Source organism: Bidens hawaiensis, unplaced genomic scaffold (assembly GCF_021521415.1).
Source record: "Bidens hawaiensis isolate Kalapana, Puna unplaced genomic scaffold, B.hawaiensis_p1.1 tig00000905_1, whole genome shotgun sequence".
Taxonomy (NCBI): domain Eukaryota; kingdom Viridiplantae; phylum Streptophyta; class Magnoliopsida; order Asterales; family Asteraceae; genus Bidens; species Bidens hawaiensis.
In genome coordinates this window covers 836658-842657 of record NW_027491053.1, presented here as the reverse complement: position 1 = coordinate 842657, position 6000 = coordinate 836658, and positions in this window count along the sequence as shown.

Here is a 6000-nt window from a genome sequence, read left to right as displayed (position 1 = left end):
ATCAACATAGCACACTACCAGATGCTTGCATGGGGTATTGAAGGCTATATACAACAATATCGTACTATCCTTATCTATCCAAGTACACATTATACAATCATGAACGGTTCACACTTGCACCACAATTATCTCGGTACGAACCCCTCATTGGGTCATTATTTTTGTCTGGTCTCTCTCGTATGTAGGCATCTGGCTGCTATATGTTTAATCAGTATGTTATAATAGGAATGCACTCGTATATTTCACTAGACCCTCAGAGGTTGTTAAATATAAATATAGAATATATTCCTTCGCTAGGTCATTTGGTATACGCAATCATGCTGGGTTTACTAAAAGTGGTAATTCACTGGTGGGGTATGTCCCATTCCAGTCAAGAACGTTATCAATTTGTAAGCATAAGGTTTCTCTCCTATAATAACCAATTGGAATAGCAATAATATAGGAGAGGTTGGAGGTTCTCGTTCATAGATGGTTTGAAAAGTTTGCTAGTTAAGGAGGTTCATCAGAGTTAGTTGTACTGATGATATGTAAAGAAAATTATTATTATTAATATTTCTTTTTGAAATATCATTACCATATTATATGTACTGGTTGTCACGATTTGTCATATTATAATTGAAAACTCAGTTTTGGTAATTATCTTATTTATAGTTTGATGAATCGGGCTCATCACTAGGTACTTTCCTAGGAATAGTGTTTGTTTTATAAAAGCGAAAGCAGAGAGACGAACGGAAAACTGTTTAGTTCACTATTTGAAAACTAGTGTATAGAATAGGATAGATCCAGGCTGAAAAGTATTATATATATTCTTTTGAAATTATTGTCTATAGGTCACACCTCTCACGGTTCGTTCTCGGGCCTTGTATATTAAGCCCCTTTGCGGTTCTGCCACATCCCCAAATTTAGTTTAAACTTGCTAAAGCATCGTCGTATTCTCATTCACAAGCAACACTAGTTCTTCATTTGTCATAAAGCTACCCGTTCTCGATATCCTTTGGTGAACAGTTAGTCATAAAAGAACGTTTTTTGATAGCTTAGATCAGCGTAAAGGATATTATTAATTAGTACAAAAATTAAATATTTTATTTGTTATGAACAGGTATAATATTAATTATAATAAAATATAATATTAATTTTGGTATGATATAATTTTAATTAGAATAGGAATTAATAGTGATTATAACCGAATATAATATTCGTTACGATGAGATTTAATATTAGTGGTAGTACCATACGTACACGTATCCATATACCTCGTTCAGATAAACACGTATGCACGTTACATATATACTCCACATCACCTTTATACACGTACGTTGCCATTTTTACCTATCAGTAAGTTCCGCGACTTCTCCTCGAATTCCATCGTACAAGCAAGTCTGTTATTATGTTTCAGACCATAATAGCTCACTTGCCCTACGAGTTAATCCCAGCATCCATCAGTAGATATCGTTACTCGTTATTAATTATTCCCAGATATAATCGAGCCTACGGTTATATTTGTAACATTTCAGGAATATCGTGTTCAATTTTGGACCAAAAGTGATAGTTCTGAAACTTAAAGGAGTTAAATTAAAATTTTGGGTTTTTAGACCCATCGCGCTACGCGATGGGCAAACAGGTTTTCTCGTCCCGCTACGCGATGCAGCTTCCCAAGAAATCAGAAAACGGGAGGCGCCGCGCTACGCGACGATCCAAGAGTAAGGGGGCATCGAGTTACGCGATGACTGGGTTAAGTAATCAGGGCACGTCGCCAACCACATGTCCACACGTGGCATCACTTCATCAATTGCGGCGTCGTGCTACGCGATAGCCTAAGGAAATGACCATCGCGCTACGCAACGGAGCCCAAAATTTTGCCTATAAAAGGGGGCTACGGATTTGAAGTCCATTCATCCCACATTCACAATCACAAACACACACTTAGTGTTGGGAAGCGTGCTAGCTTTGCCGATAAGTTCCGATGTCCGTTTTCGTGAAGTTCATGCAAGTAATGGAGTATAACAAGCCATAGAGCAGTTAAGCGAGTTAGGAGCGAAGTTCTAACAACTAAGCAATCGTTCTGCCTTAGCATAAGTATTCCAAGCATTCACTAAGGTAGAATCTAAGTTTAAGTTATTGTCAATCCTATTATATCAAGCTTAGACTCAGTCAAGGCTATGGCCTTTAACCTTGAAAATATTTTCAAAAGCATTCACAAACAGATTTCAATCAAGCATTATTTTAATAAATATAATGCTATATAAAACTATATTTTGACGGGCATGTAGTAAATGGAAGGGGGGATATAATTAGTAGACTCTTCTTTCCTAAGGTAAGTAATTCGTACACATCACAATCAACCACGGGAGACGTTTACTTATCTGGAGAAGTTTGCCAATGTGATAAACCCTATTAGAACAAAGCAAGCTATACCAAACGTCACACAAATATAATCATGATTTCAAAATACATTCACAAACCTAATCAAGGTTAAAACCAGACATAAAGTCTGCAGTCTAATCAAGAAATACCATCGGGTTGATCATTCAAAACCTATTTGTTTATAGGTTAACAATCAATTGCAATCAAGAAAGATTTTCAAACAATAACATCAACAGTAAAAGTGAATATGTTAAACCTTTATAAACAGTCAAACATATTTATACTCTATAAGATAGACAGGTTGTTGTCTTATAGAGTCAGTCCAACATTTACATGAGATTACATGATCTCTAAAACTTTATAATACAAAGTAGAGAATAAAATTACTCAAACCGAATACACATGTGTCTGGATCCAAACATAACCCTTAAGCCTAAATAGTCAAGGGTACGTGGCCACGGGCTAATGGTCATATATAGTTTCTCCGGAATGGGCTACGTGGCTCGGGGACTTGTGTGTGTGTAGGGCAGTGTTACGTATACCGGGTATAGAAATATATCTGCTAAGATTGTCAAGAAAATTATATTTGTATTATGATTGTTATTTAAAGGCTTTTAGAGTCATAACTATTCACCAGCACATAGCTGACGTATTTTATTCCCACTTGCAGGTAATTAAGTTTGATGGTATATAACAAGGGTTAGAGTCATCTCGAAGATAGAAGTTCGCACCGCGTGATGGCTCAATTTTGTTATAAAAATACATGTAATATTAAAAACAATACTTCGTTAAACTTCAACTTGGGTATTTATTTCCCAAGTAAATTTTCAATGTAAAATAATATTATATTAAACCTTTATGTCTTCCTCTAAAAAAATTTACCCACGACTCTGATATATTTACAAAACAGGTACCAACTAATGGTCACACTCCTAGGTCCTAAGTTTGGGTGTGACAGGTTGGTATCAGAACCATTGGTTTTAGCGAATTAGGTATTATGATAATAGTACCTAAGCTTTAACCTTAAGATTTCAATTATTATTATCATTATTATGTAGGGATAAGATAGGATTAGTAATCTTTTCTATCCCTAAGACTAATTAAGTGCAGATGTCATATGTCAATTATCTGGGTCACACGCATCGAGTTGCTAGAAGAACTAATCCTACACCTGTTCCTTATCCGCCAGATATGGCTAGTAGCAACAATCATAGTTACTATACAAGCGTTTTTGGCCGGAAGCAGCCAATAGTTTCGAATTTACCATACGGGACACAACCAGTATACTTACCTGGTAGCCAACAAATGCCGATTTAGATATCGGACGACACAACTAAGAACAATCCACGGTATCACCCGATAAAGGAAGTAGAAGCTCATAGTAGATTTAAGCACGAAATTTATACCGATTCCTCTAGTTGGATGAATTGTCCCTCGGAACCAAACAGATGGCATTTCGGATTGCCACCCCAAATGCTCAAATTTTAGCAGGACCAAGTCACCATAATCTTGTACAATCACAGATGTCAGAAGAGGAATCAGATCCTGAGGAAGAAGAAGAAAAGTTTCATCCTCAATTTCCCCCATATGTAGCTCCCATCCCAACAATCTCGGAACAAGCTAATGAGATAAGAGAAGAAGGACGTTTGATTGAGGAATTTTACACCAAGAACATACCAAATGAGGAAATGCAGGCATACGTAGCCACCCCCATTTATATCCTAGAGAAAATGCATACTTATTCCCTGCCGCATCAGCACCCACAGGTTATCCAAATCTGCCCAATGCGATAATGGATGAACTTAGAAATGAAAGGGTAGATAAAAAGAAAAAAGGGAAGAAAATAATAAAGAAGTGTGATAAGATGAAAGTCTTGTCAAAAAGTGGGTAAAAGATTAGAATGAACCATTATGTAATGTTGTTGTATTTCCTTTCCAAATGTATCATAAATCAAAGTGAAATGGAAAAGTTATACTACTGTGTCCTAAACTATTATTATCTTTATTTTAAAGTATGTCCGGAAAAGAGAAAGCTGATAGTAATCCAACTGTCCAAGATAACCATAATGAAAGGACAATAGAGGAAAATATCCAAGCAATAGCTCCCAAGTATGTGTGTGGTATTCATGATATGATTAAGGAAGCTGTTAACCCATTAGTTGAATTAATGAAAAATAATCCAAGTAGAACAGCATCCCGTTCCAAAATACCAAGTCAAATCAAAAACGGAACTGTCCAGTCAAAAAGGGAAACTAAGAAAGAAACTGAAAAGAAAGAGTCCGAAAAGAAGGAAACAGAAAAGAAAGAACCGGAAAAGAAGGAAGAAGCAAGTGTTAATAGCTCGACTACAAATAACGAGCTACCATATAAAAAAACGAAATCAAAACTTAGAGAAGGTTGTGATTTTAAGGCATACAAAGTTTATAGCCCCAAGGAGTTCTCTGGAGATAAAGGAGCGATTGTAACCCTCCGATGGTTGGAGGAGATGGAATCAATTGTGATCATCAACAAGTGTTCAGAAACAGAGAAAGTTCGGTACGCCTCCGGAGAGGCACTAGAGTGATGGAACACTCTCATCGAAGTTAAAGGTAGAGAGAACTTATATAATTTGGAGTGGAAGGTGTTTAAGGAAATGATTTTGAAAAGGTTTTGTCCGATTAACGAAATAGACCAAATTCAAACAAAGTTGTGGAATCACCGGGTTATTGGATCCAATTTAAAAGAGTATAACACTAAGTTTTTGGAGTATTGTCGCATTATTCCACATCTAGTCACCCCTGAGTTTAACAAATTGAGTTTACAGATTACCAATCGAAATCCGAGATCTAGTTCTTTCGCACATGTCTGCGACAATTGAGTCAACAATGGAGTTACCCGGATATCTGATGGACGGAATGATCCGGAATCGTGATGAGAAGAAAAAGAATGAGGAGAAATTGCCTATTGGAGGAAAGATGAGGAAGGTCGAGAAGAGGAAGGAATGAACATTTATGTACACTCGTCCCGTTTGTAAGTCATGTGGAAGAAGGCACTATGGTAAATGTTTACGACCAGTCAACACCGTCACCTGTAAATTTTGTAAAAAGCCTGGTCACATGGAAGCTGATTGCAAGAGAAAAACGGTTGTATGTTTTGATTGTGGAGAGAGGGGGCACTTTAGTACGGAATGCTGAAAGAGGAAGCGAATGGTCACCACCGCGGGAGCAAGTGGAAGTGGTTCAAAAACAGATGGTCGATTGGGAAACGCTCGACACACAAAAGGCAGCAGATATACCGGATGTGATTACCGGTACGTTCCCTATCAATAACGTTTATGCTAGAGTGTTATTTGACTCCGGTGCTAATCAAAGTTTCATAGACCATAAGTTTTGTAGTCTATTAAATACACCTCTAGTAAAATTGAATGACCATTTTGAAGTTGAAACTGCTAATGGTGAATTGATTAAAATAGCTGAGGCCTTAATTAACGCAACAATTTCATTAGCTAGTTATGATATACCTGTACGACTATTACCCATGACTTTAGCAGGATTCGATGTAGTTTTAGGGATGGATTGGTTGGCAATGAACCAAGCCCGTATCCTATGTAGTGATAAGGCGATTGAAATTCGAACACCAAATAGTAAAATCATTCGAA